Here is a 17,122-nt window from a genome sequence, read left to right on the forward strand (position 1 = left end):
TGAAGTCTTATTCATTGAGGCATAACCGAGTTTTTAAACAGTGATCTGAATAATAAATACTGCTGAACAACTGATCTGGTCCTGAAAACAATCATTTTATATTTGTGGGATATTGTTAAATGTCCCCATTATGATAAATTACTATATTTTTAAAACTAGATTTTTATTTTTTTTTCAAGTTTATTCATGATATTTTAGCCTCTATCTTAATTCATTATGTATGTTCCTATATCTTTATTTTACTCTGTGTAAAAATTTTAAAAAGTGATTTGATTATTAGTGTTTTTCATTTCCTGGTTGGCTGTCTGTGAGAATTCTTTTACGTGATTGGCTACTTGGACAACTTAATGACATCACTGCAGCTACTGGCTGTAAATTACCATGAAAGAATTCTACAATCCATTTCACATTGAGAGAGTTAAAATTCTCACCATAGAGATCGCTAGATCTCTCAGTGCCATTTTCTTAGAGATCAGTAGCAAGGAAATCAATAAACCACAAGCAAAAACATTTAATTCTAGTCATCATAATCAATACTCCATTAATGGTATTGAAATAGCTAAGGATCAAGTTGCAATAGATATAGGGGTTTTAGTAAACCTTGTACTCGATGTTTTCAACAAAGCAAAGTTGAGTGCTAAACTATGTAGTGAATGTAAACATACCTTGAGTTCCGGTCACCCAAGGTTTAAGGGAGACATTCACATCTGGAGGAAGTTCATCGAACTGATCCATACTGTCAGAAGATGAAAGAGAGACTGGAGATACTCAGGCTCTGAACAGTAGCAATTGATAGGTGATCTTACCGAGCTATACGCAAGTATCAGAAAAATGCATCTAAACCACTGCTTAAAATTAAACCACAACATCAGAATACAGGGGAACAGGTTCAAGCTAGTGAAAGTCAATGATGAAAAATAAAAGCATCATGACATTGAGAAAGACACATTTGCTACTGATAGGAAGTTGCATAAAGAAAGATTGACATTTTAAAATGGGTTTCCAGACAGTGCAGTAAAGGAAGAATCCCATAATCGTGCAAGAAACAGTTGGATACTATGATAACAAATGCTTTTTTAATCTGGATCTACCTTGTGATCCTGCAACTAACAGTATTACCTCCAACGCCTGACTACCTCTCCTGGTTACATAAATATAATCCGAAATAGTACATTGCTCCTTTTATTTTAAAAACTTCAAACATTCAGCAATAATTAAACTACCAAACATAGTGGCCCTGCAATTCTTGGGTTTGGGAGGATGTAGGTCCAGACTCATACCTTTACAGGGCCAGAAATCTCTGGCAGGACTGATTTTATGTGAGTTCGGTTGCAGAAACAGAAATTCCCTTCAGATTCAGGGTGGACTGACGAAGTGTCTGTCCTAGAGTGGCAGCTACATGAAAATAGCAAGAGTTACGATGGGATTACATCAACCTTCCAGAATTCTGTCTTCCCATCCACTCTTGACAATATTTGAAAGGCATAGTTGCCTGTGCTTGTGTGTGAGTTATTGCTCCCATGATTTCCCTTATGCTGAGACTACTGTCACAGACTTTTATTTATTTCCTCCCCAGATTAAAAACAATGTGTGCCTTTAAGACTCTGTTTAAAAACAGTGCACCTTTAAGGGAGCGAAAGTCTGGAATTTCTAAGGCGCAGTGTGCCAGCAGCTGCACTTGTTACCCGAGATGACAGCAGGAGAGAGAGGGGTCACATGGTATAATGTTTTGATTTTACTGTGTGTAAAATTGGCTGAAACCAGTTAGTTTTGAGACATTCTCCAATGAGGCATGCTACCAAAGAGATGAAAGCTGTTTATGTTCTCTCAGCAAAAATTCTACAGGGAGCTAAGGGCCGTGTTAATTGCCTAAAGAAGAAAAGCCTTCTTTTTTCAAGAAACCATTTGTATTGCTGAAGGAACTGTTGATGCCTATTGCAACCGAAGAGCTTGAATGCCTACTAAGAACAGACTACTGCATCAAATCCATGTGAAGACTTCAAGTGGCCTTTGACTATTTCCACATTAGAATGCCTCATCCATTGGGAACATAACCTACACAGACTTACTTATTTATTTATTCTTAAGCAGCTAATTTTTAAAAACACCACTTAAAATTGGTTAACTACTGTTATTTTTGAGTATGCGTGTGAATGGGGGAGTTAGATTAAAATAAGAAGCTATAATGTCTTTAGACATAGGTTTACCTTAATAGTGTTTAAGATTTAGTTTTAATAAGTAGTTGATTTGTTGTTGTCTAAAGATACCTGGTTTGGTCTATTTTATTTTGGAGGTTACTAGAGTGTTTAATTTGGTTGTTTTATGGTTGGGTGAGAAAACTTTAAATAATATGCTGCACCCTGTGGAGTGACAGGACTGAATTGACAGTGAGCTGCTCCTGCCGTGGTCGTAACACCATGTGGTCCGACTTTAAGTACTTTCATTAATATTTCTGCTTCTGGTGAACATGGTGCTATTGTCCTGTGAAAACCTGCCAAATATTCAGAGAAATGGTGGGGCTCTGCACTGTTAAATAGAGAGCCTTACCAGCATGAGGAAGTTAATAAACTGCAAAGCACTTGTCAATGGAATTGGGTTTGATTTCAGAATTTAAACTTCTGAAAACTTCAAGTAATCACCTTTGATCACTGCCAGATGGAAAAAAAATGAGAGAATTTTACCTTCACTTTGTTTTGACAAGAAGCCACATTTTATTATGTAGGAATGATCTTCACAGTGCATTGTGACTCTGAATGTGCTCAGGCTCATGATATGACCATACAATATTGGTAACACACTGGCTCCATCTGTGCTAAGAACAACTCCATCATTATCATCATCATCATCTTCTTATGTTCTACAGAGCTTTGTGTCGCCCCATTTTATGCTGTGCCATTTATCTGCCTAGTGACATATATTGCCGTATGTGGTTTTATATTTTTCTAGTTTCTCATTTGATTTCATCAAATACAAATGGCTCTGTAGCTTTGATATTGGTAGAATGTCCAGCAGTTTTGAATACCAACTTTAAAGGATTGTAGGAGCGGTGCCATGATTCATCGGTCAGAATTCACAAGACATATTTAATTATAAAGTGTGATGAAACCATACCTGCCAAATGGAAACATATCATTTTTGTCATATGGGACACTTGAACTTTTACTGGATATTGAACATAACTTGTTTAAAAAGACCACAGAGCTGAATGGCTGAAAACATGGCTGCACATTTGCATTCTGAGAGACAATTGAATAGAGAGACAATGGAAGTGCTCCCTGATTCAATTAGCAATATTGGGCTGGGCAACAGTGATGATCAAAAGACGTTTGGTGCCATTGTCTGTGTAAGTGCCAGCACTCTACCCATCTTTCCTGCTTAAACCTTACCAACTCCATCCAACCAAAAATGAAAGATTTGTGTGGCTATGATCCTGGCAGTTGCATGGTGATTGCACTGGCTTCAAAACTCTGCAGCGGATTGCACTGAACCGTACACAGTCAGGGGGGGAATCTCCAACAATGAAATTTGGGACAGATTGGGGGTGTTGAAAAGTACCCCAAATATGGATGGAAGTTGGTGGGTCCAGGGAGGGGAGGTGGGAAATAGTGTTGGATTCTTCTATCTCAGAAAAAGGCAACTACTGAAATCTTCAGGTATGTTGGCCCTGACCCTGCCCTGAAACACCAGGCAGGATCCACTTCCACTAATGCTCTGCCAGGTTCCATGTGCGGCTATGTACTGGAAGCTCCCACCTTTACCTCCAGCCCTGCCCTTGCTTTGATGGGTGACACTGACCAGGCCTTTCCAGAAAAAGTAACTTTGGGCCAGGACTCAGTGGCTGTAAAATTAGGCTCCTTGGCACCCTTTTTTTGGGTGCTACCATTGCTGTTTTGCCTCCACGGCAAGCACGCACACTACTGGGGCTAGCTGTGCACGATGCTATTTTGATGAGGGCATTAGCATGCGCACAAAAAACGTCGGCTGGAAGCATGCAGAGTAGACAAATCATGATGCCAATCAATGTGTAATGCTGAGTTGATGTCAGCACTGCCATTTTAGAGCACAAAGCTTCAGTTAACACCTTCTCTTAACCTCACACAGCTGAACATGGCTGGAGGACCTCCTGGCCCACTGTGGATAGATGACACTTTTCCTCCTCTCCACTTCATGCACCAAGGCTGGAGCCCGCTCAGGGCCATGCTGTGCCATTCTTCTGTCTTTTCCAGGTCAGAATCAGTTGTAGAATGACTTCGAACACCTGTTGCCGCCACAGTGCACCTCCCCTTTAAGTGGCTAGCTTCAATGCAAGCTAGTCTCTCATGATTTTGTGTCCCCTGTTCAGGCATGCAGCCAAACAGCATGCTTAGCGTTGGCTGCAAGTTGCATCATTTACATTAGCAGGCAGCTCATAGTTTGCAGGGTGAACAGAGATGGTGGCGTAGTGGTAATATCACTGGAGTAGCTAATCCAGAGGCCTAGGCTAATGAGCTGGGGACATGGGTTCAAATCCCACCTTGGCAACTAGTGGAATTGAAATTCAATTAATTGAATTGAAAGCTAGTCTCAATAATGGTGCCATGAAACTATCATTGATTGTCATAAAAACCCATTTTGTTCACTAACGTCCTTTAGGAAAGGAAACCTGTCATCCCTACCTTGTCTGTCCTACATGTGACTCCAGCCCCACAGCAATGTGGTTGACTCTTAACTGCCCTCTGAAATGGCTGAGCAACCCATTCAGTTGTTAAGGGCAATTGGGGATGGGCAACAAATGCTGGCCTTGCCAGCAATGCCCACATCCAGAAAAGACTTTATGATTGTTCACCTTTAAAATGTTTCTAACTGATCCCAAAATAGAAATGAGTTCTCTTGGGCCTCTTGTGCTTGAGTGGAATAACCTTTTAAAATGCAACACATTCAATTTTTAAAAGACAAAGCAAAATTTACCAGGTTCCTAATATTTAGGCATAGCATTGTTTGAATCTTTGACAACATAGTCTGTGGTACTGATGAGGACCTAGCAGTTTCTTTTAACCTTTCCAGTTAAGACTTTTGTTCCAAAGCATCTGACATCTGAAAATTGGTGACTGATTATATAGGCTAAAGAATCAAAGGGCAAGGTAATTTTATTCTGTGTTTAGTACCGCAAAGAAATACTGGATTTACATGTCGATCTTTCCAAATCCACCTTTCTTTTGGGAAAATAATTAAGCCTTGCTTTTTCTGTAGATCATTCTTAGCACACCAGTCATTGCACTTACATTAAATTCCTGTCTGTATGAGCAAACTTTCTAAAAAATAAAACTATTTTAAAGCTACAAATTAGAAAACAGGAGAGGGAATATATTAAAAATATTTGCCTTCCCTTCCTGGCCTCCAAGCCAAATGACATTGTAAATAGCTCCCTATTTTCAAGCACTGTCCCTTTCCTTTTTAAGCCTGTCAGCTCTACCTTTAAAAATCCACCCTCAACCTCTCTGTCCTTGTAATCTATTGCCCCATCTCTAAACTCCCATTCCTCTCAAGTCCAAGCATGTATTGCTCCCCAGATCTGTGCACACCTCTCCTCTCACTCCCTGTTTGAATCCCTCCAATCAGTTTTCTCCCTCACACAGCACAGAAATGACCCAACCAATGTGTGAGTGACATTTTCCATGACTGTGACCATGCTGCATTCTCTCTCCTCAAACTGTCTGGAACCTTTTTAAAACAATGAACGACACCACCTTCCTCCAACACCTCTTCTCCATTGTCCAGATCAGAGGCACTGCCCTTACTTGGGTCCACTCTTACATCTCCTGCCATATCCAGAGCAGACCTAGCAATGTCTTTCCTTCCCATTTTCCCCTGTCACTACAGGAGTTCTGCAAGGATCTATTTATCTCCAGGCTGTCTCTTGGTGACATTATCCACAGACACGGGGTCAGATTCCACATGTATGCTGACAACACTGAGCTGTACATTACCCATATTTCCCTTAACCCCTCCACTGTGTCGATGCTGTAAGATTGCCTATCCAACACCCAGATTTGGATGAGCCTCAATTTCCTTCAGCTAAATATTGGGAAGACCAAAGCCATTGTTTGGCTGTGCAACAAACTCTGTGCTTGCCAGTGGCTCCATTCCCCTCTCCAACACACCTATTGTCTCAGCTTCAAATAGACTGTTCACTACCTTGGTGTCCTATTCAATCCCAAGCTGGGTTTCTGCTTTCCACCATTTGTCCCCTCAGCCCCCACACCCCATGTGACTCCATTCGAAGACCATCTACTTCCAACTCTAACAGCACTCACCACCCACCATACCTTAACCCATCTGCCACTGACATCCATGCCTTTCTCATTATCAACTCAACTCTTCCAATGCTCTCCTGGCCAACATCCCATCTGCCACCCTCCATAAATGTTAGCTTATCCAAAATTCTGCTATCTGTATCCTATTCTGCACCAAGTCCTGCTCGCCTGTCATCCCAGTCTCACTACAGTGGTCTCTGGTCCATAGTGGCTCAAATTTTAGATTCTCACCCTTGATACTCTCTCCCCTTATTTGCATCCCCTCTCTTTGCCACAATGTTGGAAACCATGTCTTCAGATGTGAAGTCACCATACTCTGGAATTCACTCCCTAAACCCCTCACTTCTTCAATTCCCTCTCCTCTTTTTAAAGATCACCTTAAAGCTCAACTCTATGATGGAGCCTTTATTTATCCCTCTAAATTTCTCTGCCTTTGGCTTGTCATCCATTTTTTAAAAAAATATGCTTCAGCGAAATACTGGTAAATAAGATGATGGAATTGGCAGCTGTAGGGGTAATAGAGAAGGGAGCATGAAGTTGGGGGAAAATAGCCTGTTAAAAGCAGAATGGCCAAGAATGGTGGTGGTGTAGCCTGTATGTCACAGACACCTGGGAGGAAAACCTCCTTAATTTTATGGAAGATGGAAAGATACAGATTGAACCACTCTGAGTAGACATCATTAAAGTGAAAAAAAATTCAAGCTCATATTCGCTTACTTTTATGTTAGGCCTCCAGGCCTGTGCCAGCAGGACAAGTTTTTGTATGAAGCCACAGGAAGGTGTGAGAGAACAGGAAAATTATTTTAATAGGACACTTCAATCAGCCAAATATAAACTCTCAGCGTTGGAGGCAAGGCAGAGAATAGTCCTGAAGGGATTCCCAGTATAAAGTGTTACGATCCCATTAGGGACCATTAACTTTTTAAAAAAGAAAGCCAAATTCCCAGTTAGTACTGTTATGGACAAGGGAGAGATGATAAGGATGGCTCCCCCTTCTCACCTCTCAACTGATCGACGATAGCGTTTTTTAAAAAAAAGTTTTAGCTCCTGAGTGCTTTAATTTCCAGGAACAGATAATTAATGGGTTTTCTCATAAGTTTTAAAAGAAAGATAAATGCTTATTGTTCAACACCCGAACATATATGCAACTATACCCACTCATACAGATACACACATGGACACTCAAAAAAAGATTGTAATTATAAAAATAGCATGCATTTAGCTCTTGCGATTTCAAGAGTTCTCTGTTGACACTTGTTTTTCCCCAGGGTGAAAACTTAAAACGATGCAGGCCTGTAATCTTTTTGTTTGCACTGAAGAAAAGCTCTGGAAGGTTAGGAGGATGGATTGGCTGTTGTTTTAGTTTGGCAGTAGCAGACTTCTCTTGTTATACTCCAGTCACAGTTCAATGGTGAAGTCAGGTATGATTCATCAGGTGGAAAGTTCAAGGCCAACTCAAGCCAGTGCCTATGTGTGACTTAAGCTGGTGATCTTAGGCAGGGTCTTAATTTTGTCACATAGATATTTCTGTCTCTGTCTGCCTAGAATATGCCTTATTAAAACCCCTTATCAGAAAAATTATTTCTGTCATGTGACCAGAGCATCTCTTTCCATTGTCCTCATACGTAGTTTCTGATGGTTAGGCCATTGTCAGACAATGGAGTCCCAGTATCACTGATCCACATACCATCTTGATAAAATAGAACATATCACATCCATTCTCTGGTTTTCAGGTTTGCAGTTGAAGAGTCCGCAACAGTATTATGAACCCAGTTTGTTTCTTAATTAGTTAGAGAAATGCAACCATTACCACAGGAAGGGTCATTTGCATTTTAATGACTTCACCAAGATTTGTCCAGACATGACAATTAACTCAAGGTTCTTGCAGTTCCATGTGTATTGGCAGGAAAGAAAAGGTCACTTGACCTCTCAACTTCATTTTGTTTCATTCAAGATTACTTCATACGTTCATACTTATAGTTCATAAGTTCATATTGTGTGAGCATGACACTACTGAGAATTATGCAACAAGAGTTCACATTTTAAACAAAAATGTTATTGTACAAGAGTTAAACAAAGCAAAACACCACTAACTTAACACTACAATTTGGAAATACTTAAATTTTAAATTTAAATATCTTAGAGAACACTCCCATTTAACTTTTACTTCCACCCCCAAAATTTCCCTATGCATTACAGGATCTTAGTGGTTTGTTCACTTCTCCTGGGACCAATCCAAAGTGTACCACAGCTTTTGGGAATTCACTTTGATTTCCTTAATTTCTCAGCTGTCTTCCGAGGCTTGAAATTTCCTGGGAATCCTCCCTCTAGCTTGTAGCAAATCCACCAGTTCACCTTCAACACCTTGTGAATCTGGATTTCCCAGTTTGAGCATGGGTCTTTCCAAAAGTCAACTGACTGCCTATCTGAAAGTCAATAGCTTGCCCCAAAACCAACTGACTGACTGGACTGACTGTCTGAAGCTAACCGCTCCAAAAAAAAGCCTGATTCCAAAAGACCTCTCTAGCAACATCTACCTACATAGGCATGTTGTACATGTGGGATGTCCTAGGTAGAAATTTAAGGTAATTATTTCCAATTGCAAATCTATTTGTTCTAGGAATTTATTTGAATAATTTAAACCCCTGGTAATGGCAGTTGCAGACATGCCATCTCCATAAACAAGTTAAGAAGGGTTTCTGTTGTGTTGGGGTTTTGAACTTCCTAATATGACCTTACTAAATAAACATGGGCCATCCTTTGATCGTCACCCAGGTTTGTTTGTCAACTTTTCAAACCAGATATTTTCACTTGCCTTGCGATAAAATATTCAATTCCCAAATTAAAAGTTACCTCTAGAAAATTAACATACCATGAACTAGATGATAGTAACAAAAGGGTTTGAGTTGTCAGAAATGATCAACACACAGAATTGGCTCCCAGATAGATCAGTGGAGGCTAAATCCTTGCAATCATTTATTAATCAATTGAATACTGCAATGCGGGGGGTTGGGGGGGGGAGGTTGCTGGGGGGGGGGGGGGGGAGTGTAGGGTCTTTCTGGTTGCATTAATTTCGATAGGTCAAATGGACTTCCTAATCTGTAACTATCTTATGATTTTCCAGCATGAACATGATTTATTTTGAGTATAATGTTCCACTAGAGATATATCAAGAAAAAAATTGTTAACTTGCTGATATTAAAGTGTAGTTCACTAAACTTTTTGATAACTCAACATGCTTAACTTTCCATGCAGTACATTTTTGAAATGTGAATTAGGATACCTTTCTGAGGGGTATTGCATTGCCATTCTAGATTCGCCATAACTAATATCTCATAACAGCTGAAATAAAAGAGTTTTGAAGCTGTGATAATATTCTGGAAGTGTTCTCATCTCCTACTGCACTCTCTTTGCAATGTGCTCTCCACATGGTGTGTGTTTTCAAATCAATGAATAGAAGGCATGACTGATGTTAATGGGAATTACACAGCAGATGATTTCCTTTCTTCCATGGACTGATTTACTTTCTATTTCTAAATACGATGTGCAGAATGTCATTTTGTGATGCTGAAATGTTTATATGTACATTCGCAATTGAATATTGCACTTGCAGTGGTGTTTTACTGGGTTTTCCAGTTCTGAGAGAAGCGTGAAGCGAATTGTTCTGTAATATTATGAAAAAAAGTCCAGCACCTAGTGAATGGAAATGGTTGTACACTTAGAAACCCAGGGCTCCAATCAATAGGATATGCTAAATGATTGTAATCTGATGTCGAGAGTTAGGTTATGTATGTGACTGGTTTTAAAAATCGGTGATTTACAAAAGTGTTTTGTGCTCAGTCCCTATTCCACAACAGCAAAGACAGAACTGAATATAAATAATCCCAGGCACATTGCTAACACTTTGAGATTACAGCATCTGATTTTCTGGTAGGGCATTAACTCGCTTATCAAACAGCCACCCAAGGTATTGAACGCCAAAGAGCTTTTCTACTTCCTACATCACAACAGTGATTACACTTACAAAAAATAAAGAACTGCATTGGCTGTAAGTGCATTGGGATGTCCTGAGGTTGTGAAAGATATTACATAACATAAGAACATAAGAAATAAGGGCAGGAGTAAGCCATTCGGCCCCTCAAGATTGCTCTGTCATTTAATTAGATCATTGATGATTTGATTGTGGCCTTAATTCCACATTCCTGTCAGCCTCCCATAATCCTTGACTCCTTTGTTGATCAAAGATCTGTCTAACTCAGCCTTGAATACATTGAGTGTATTCAGTGATCCAGCCCCCACTGTTCTCTGGGGAAAATAATTCTGAAGATTAATGACCCTCTAAGAGAAGAAATTCCTCCTCATCTGTGTCTTAAATTGGAGACCCCTTATTTTGAAACTATGCCCCCTAGTTCTAGATTCCCCCATGAGGGGAAACATCCTCTCAGTATCTACCCTATCAAGCCCCCTCAGAATCTTATGTTTCAATAAGATCACCTCTCATTCTTCTAAACTCCAGTGAGTATAGGCCCAACCTGCACAACGTTTCCTCATAAGACAACCCCTTCATCCCAGGAATCAGCCTAGTGACCCTTCTCTGAACTGCTTCCAATGTAGGTATATCCCTTAAGTAAGGAGGACAAAACTGTATGCAGTACTATAGGTGCAGTCTCACCAATGCCCTCTACAGTTGTAGCAAGACTTCCTTACTTTTATACTCCATCCTCCTTGCAATAAATGCCAAGATTCCATTTGGCTTCCTAATTACTTCTTGCTAGCTTTTTGTGATTCATATACAAGGACACCCAGATCCCTCTGTACCACAGCATTCTGCAGTCTCTCTCTGTGTAAATAATAATCTGCTTTTCTATTCTTCCTGCCAAACTGGACGACCACACATTTTCTCACATTATACTCCATCTGCTAAATTTTTGCCCACTCACTTAACCTATCTATATCTCTTTGCAGACACTTCTCACAACTTACTTCCCTACTGATCTTTGTATTGTCTGCAAATTTGGCTACGATACACTCTGTCCCTTCATCCAAGTCATTAATATAGATCATAAATAGTTGAGGTCCCAGCACTGATCCTTGTGACACTCCACTAGTTATAGTTTGCCAAGCTGAAAATACCCCATTTGTCCCGACTCTTTCCTATTACTTAGTTAATCCTCTATCAATGCTAATTATATTACCCGCAACATCACGAGCTCTTATCTTGTGTTGTAATTTTTTATGTGGTACCTTATCAAATGCATTTTGGAAATCCAAATACACAACATCTACTGGTTCCCCTTTATCCACCCTACTTGTTTCATCTTCAAAGAACACTAATAAATTTGCCATAAATTATTTCCCTTTTATAAAACCATGGTGACTTTGCCTGATTGTATTATGAACTTCTAAATGTCCTGCTACTACTTCCTTTGTAATGGCTTTCCAGCATTTTCCTAATGACAGATGTTAGGTTAACTGCCCTATAGTTTCCTACTTTCTGTCACAACCACACATCCCTCCCCACCCACTTCTTGAATAGAGGTGTTACATTTGAGGTTTTCCAATTCCTTGAGACCTTTTCAGAATATAGGGAATTGTGGAAGATTACAACCAATGCATCTACTATCTCTGCAACCACTTATTTGAAGATGCTAGAATGCAGACCATCAGGTCCAGGGGACTTGTCAACCTTTAGTCACATTAGTTTTCCTAGTACTTTTTCTCTAGTGATTGTGATTGTTTTAAGTTCCTCCCTCCCTTTTGCCTCTTCATTTTCTGCTATTCATGGGATGCATTTTGTGTCTTCTACTGTGAAGACTGATGCAAAGTATTTGTTCAAAGTCTCTGCCATTTCCTTGTTTCCCATTATTAATTCCCTAGTCTCATCCTCTAAAGGTACAATACTTTACTTTAGCTAATATCATCCTTTGTATTTATTTGTATAAGCTTTTACTGTCTGTTTTTATATTTCTTGCTAGTTTACTCTCATACTCTAATTTGACCTCCTTTTATTTTATAAGTCATTCTGCTAGTTTCTAAAACTTTCCCAATCTTCTGGTCTACCACTAATCTATACAGTATTGTACGCCTTTTCTTTCAATTTGATGCCATCCTTCATTTACTTAGTTAGTCTTTCTTTCTCAATGGAATATATCTTTGTTGAGAGTTATGATGAAAAGTCTGCCAGTGCTTCTCTACAGTCTTACCTTTTAACTTATTTTCCCAGTCCACTTCAGCCGACTTTGTCTTCATACCATTTTAATTGCATTTATTTAAGTTTAAGACATGATTTTCAGACCCAAACTTCTCTCCCTCAAACTGAATGTGAAATTCTATCATGTTATGATCACCCGAGTCGAGGATTCTTTTCCGAAGAAGTCATTTATTCATCCTGTCTCGATACCTTGCCAGGTCTGCTCCCAGGTTGCTTCCAGAATGTGTTGTTCTTAGAATGTATTAGGGACAGTTTCTATGAACTCATCCTCCAGGCTACCTTTGCCAATTTGATTGGTCTAATCTATATGAAGCCCACGATTACTGCAACACCTTTCCGACAAGCTCCCATTATTTCTTGATTTACACTCTCCTAAAGTGACAAGGAGGCCAAAGAAGAAGAAAAAAGTGTAAAGTGTTAGGGGGCCTATAAACTACTCCCACCAGTGATTTCTTTCCTTTGTTATTTCTTAACTCCACCCAAACTGATTCTACATCTTGATCTTCCGAGCCAAGATTGTTTTGCACTACTGTGCTGATCTCATCCTTTATTAACAGAGCTACCCCACCTCCTTTTCCTTTATTCCTATCTTTCTGAACTGTTAAGTATCCTTGAATATTTAGTTCCCAGCCTTGGGCAAATGCAAGTCTCTCTTTCTTTTACTCCTTCTAGAAATATTGAGTAAATATAAATTGCCTTGTTTAGCTGGCAAGTGCAAACTATTTAGGGGCGGCACAGTGGCGCAGTGGTTAGCACCGCAGCCTCACAGCTCCAGGGACCCGGGTTCGATTCCGGGTACTGCCTGTGTGGAGTTTGCAAGTTCTCCCTGTGTCTGCGTGGGTTTTCTCCGGGTGCTCCGGTTTCCTCCCACAAGCCAAAAGACTTGCAGATTGATAGGTAAATTGGCCATTATAAATTGTCACTAGTATAGGTAGGTGGTAGGGAAATGTAGAGACAGGTGGGGATGTTTGGTAGGAAGATGGGATTAGTGTAGGATTAGTATAAATGGGTGGTTGATGTTCGGCACAGACTCGGTGGGCCGAAGGGCCTGTTTCAGTGCTGTATCTCTAATCTAATCTAATCATTTAAAAGCCAACCATTTGACTAATAGAAAAAATGTAAGTTGCCCGAAGTATGATTCATGACAAAAAATGTAACCTTGATGTATTGGAAGGACGAAAACATTAGTACTCTAGGTCTGATGAACCTCAGATCTAAAAATAGCATAATAAGACAGGACTAATTTGACCTAATATGCTAAGAAAAATGAATGGCAATAATGGACTTCATTTTTTTACAACAATCATTGAGAGCAATGAAGCAGATGGCAAATGACAGGCAAACAGACCACAGATCATCAACCAAGGTAACCGAGATCCAGACTGAAGAGATATCTATTGATTCATTAGGGGCTTTCCCTCTAACCAAGGGATTGGGATTGTTTATTGTCTACTTATCATAAAAATCCTTGCTGGAGAATTCAGTGTCTTGCATCTTCATTCTAAACTAATCCTTCAGAGATCATGAAGCTGACAGTCATTATATCATTTATAAGTGCAAGGAATTTAAATCATGTTCCTCTCTTGCTGACTGAATTGCCATTAATTTCACTACATAAATCTAATGATGGTATGTATGATGCTCCTACTGTAGTATGCTGAGAGCACAGAATTACATAGTTCAGAACCCCCAAAACTCCCCAGTCTCAAATTTCTGCCAAAAAGCACTTTTAGCTATAGCAGGCAACTGCAATTCCTCAGAGGCATAGCTAATAAATAAGGGGAAGTAGTCAGTCTTCATGGTTCTTGATCAATGGGGATAAGAGTGTAAGGCTGGCTGATTCTTTTCACTTACAATTCAACAGGGTGCGCTAAAGTTACAGTCCTGTTTGTTAAATATTTAACTGGCAGTTTGAGATAAATGTCATGAACTCACAATAAATCAAATAGTGATTTGTGTAGCTGTCAGAAGCAGGGGCACCGTGGGAATAGTATAATTCAAATAGCTTTTTTTAAAGGAATTGAAATTGTTCTGAAAATTGAAATGGGGTTATCAAATAGTTTGGCAGATTTAACAATTAGAGTATAGGACCCCAGCTGAAGGAAACTTCATTCAAATCCTAGCTTTGTCTGCTGTTTGAATTCACTCACTGTCATTGTCCATTTCATCCAATTGTTTTGACAGAATACTACCCTTGGGGAAAAATCTACAGTTCCCATCGCATGAATCTCTTCATGGTGTGTCATCGGGAGAAGTATGAGCGTAAAACAAAAACACAGACTGGATCACAATCCAGGCAAACCAGCTATCATAGTGATGATATTGTGGCTCTGTTGGTAGCACTATAGCCTCTGAGTCAGAAAGTTGTGGGTTGAACTACCACTCCAAAGACTTGAGCACAAGAATCTAGGTTGACATTCAATGCAGTACTAGGAGTGCTGCACTCAATGGTGCTGACCTTTGGATGAGACATTAAACTGAGATCCTGTTTCTCCTTTCAGATGGCATAAAAGATCCCAGTATTTATCTCTCAATCAACATCACAAAAACAGATTATCTGGTCAATTCTACATTGCTATATGTGGACCTTGCTGTGTGCAAACTGGTTGCCGTGTTTCCTACACTACAACTGTGACTCTGCTTCAAAAGTACTTCATTGGCTATAAAGCACTTTGGGACATCCTGAGGTCCATGAAATGAAAATCTTTCTTTCTGAATAATCATACTCAGTTAAATAGAGCCAGAGTCTTTACTGGGAGCATTTAGTTCCAATCCCCTCCTCAGCCTACAGTAACAATATTCCACCAGCATGCCAACGTTGAGTGGTTGTTGAGTGTGACACATAGAGCAAGATGAAAATGGCAAATGTTGTATTTCTGGTTCTTAGGCAAATGTGAGGCCATTTATGTTGAACATGGGGAAAAGCTAGAAACAGTGGAGGTTCAAAGAGACTTGGGAGATCCAGTGAATGGCAGAACAGCTTGAGGAGCTAAATACCTGACTCCTGTTCCTCTGTTCCTCCAATAACAGTGGTCAGTGTCATGGCAAAGAACAAACTGAGATCCAGGGTTACTGAATCATCATTCATTTGCATTCCACGATGGACAACAGAGGAGATTATGATGCACATAGAAGGGATATGAGAATCAGATCAAAGCAAATATGCTTCAGTCCTCTTAAGGGATTGACTAGCTAACAAAATCAACCTGCTTTACAATATCAAAATTAGCAGCAACATTTTTGCACGATTGTGCATTCTCTTTGCTGCTTATTAGTATCATTAGAGCTAGGTTAAAAGAATCAGATTGCAGATTGAATTAAATTGTAGGCAATCAAAGATGTCAAGGTGTGCGTACTGCTGAGGTGATTCCCACCTCTTTCAGCCCCCAAAGTGATTATACTGCCTGCTGATTCTGGCTTAATTAACACTGAACAGATGTGTGTATGTAAACAAGAACAAGAACAGTGACAGAATCTAACCCACTTCAATTACAACCAGGAGCTGTCATTATCTGAACAGGCTGCTGATGCCATGTGAAGATGAAGAGATCCCAAATTGTAGCCTTTCCTATCCTGAGTAGCATGAAACAGGGCTGTTCTCTCGCATCTACACTGTTTAGGATTTTCTTCTCACTGCTGCTCTCACATGCGTTCAAGTCCTCAGGAGAAGGAATTTTCCTCCACACAAGATCAGATGGCAGGTTGTTCAACCTTGCCTGTCTTAGAGCGAAGACCCAAGTACGGAAAGTCCTCATCAGGGAACTTCTCTTTGCTGATGATGCTGCATTAACATTCCACACAGAAGAGTGTCTGCAGAGCCTCATCGACAGGATTGCGGCTGCCTGCAACAAATTTGGCCTAACGATCAGCCTCAAGAAAATGAACATCATGGGACAGGACGTCAGAAATGCTCCATCCATCAATATCAGCGACCACACTCTGGAAGTGGTTCAAGAGTTCATCTACCTAGTTTCAACTATCACCAGTAACCTGTCTCTCGATGCAGAAATCAACAAGCGCATGGGAAAGGCGTCCGCTGCCATGTCCAGACAGGCCAAGAGGGTGTGGGAAAATGGCGCACTGACACGGAACACAAAAGTCCGAGTGTTTCAAGCCTGTGTACTCAGTGCCTTGCTCTACGGCAGTGAGGCCTGGACAACGTATGTCAGCCAAGAGCGACATCTCAACTCATTTCATCTTTGCTGCCTCCGGAGAATCATTGGCATCAGGTGGCAGGACTGTATCTCCAACACAGAAGTCCTCGAGGCAGCCAACATCTCCAGCATATACACCCTACTGAGCCAGCGGTGCTTGAGATGGCTTGGCCATGTGAGCTGCATGGAAGATGGCAGGATCCCCAAGGACGTATTATACAGCGAGCTCGTCACTAGTATCAGATCCACCGGCCGTCCACATCTCCGCTTTAAAGACATCTGCAAACGTGACATGAAGTCCTGTGACATTGATCACAAGTCGTGGGAGTCAGTTGCCAGTGATCGCCAGAGCTGGCGGACAGCCATAAAGGCGGAGCTAAAGAGTGGCGAGTCGAAGAGACTTAGCAGTTGGCAGGAAAAAAGACAGAAGTGCAAGGAGAGAGCCAACTGCGTAACAGCCGCGA

Source organism: Heterodontus francisci, chromosome 2 (genome assembly GCF_036365525.1).
Source record: "Heterodontus francisci isolate sHetFra1 chromosome 2, sHetFra1.hap1, whole genome shotgun sequence".
Taxonomy (NCBI): Eukaryota; Metazoa; Chordata; class Chondrichthyes; order Heterodontiformes; family Heterodontidae; genus Heterodontus; species Heterodontus francisci.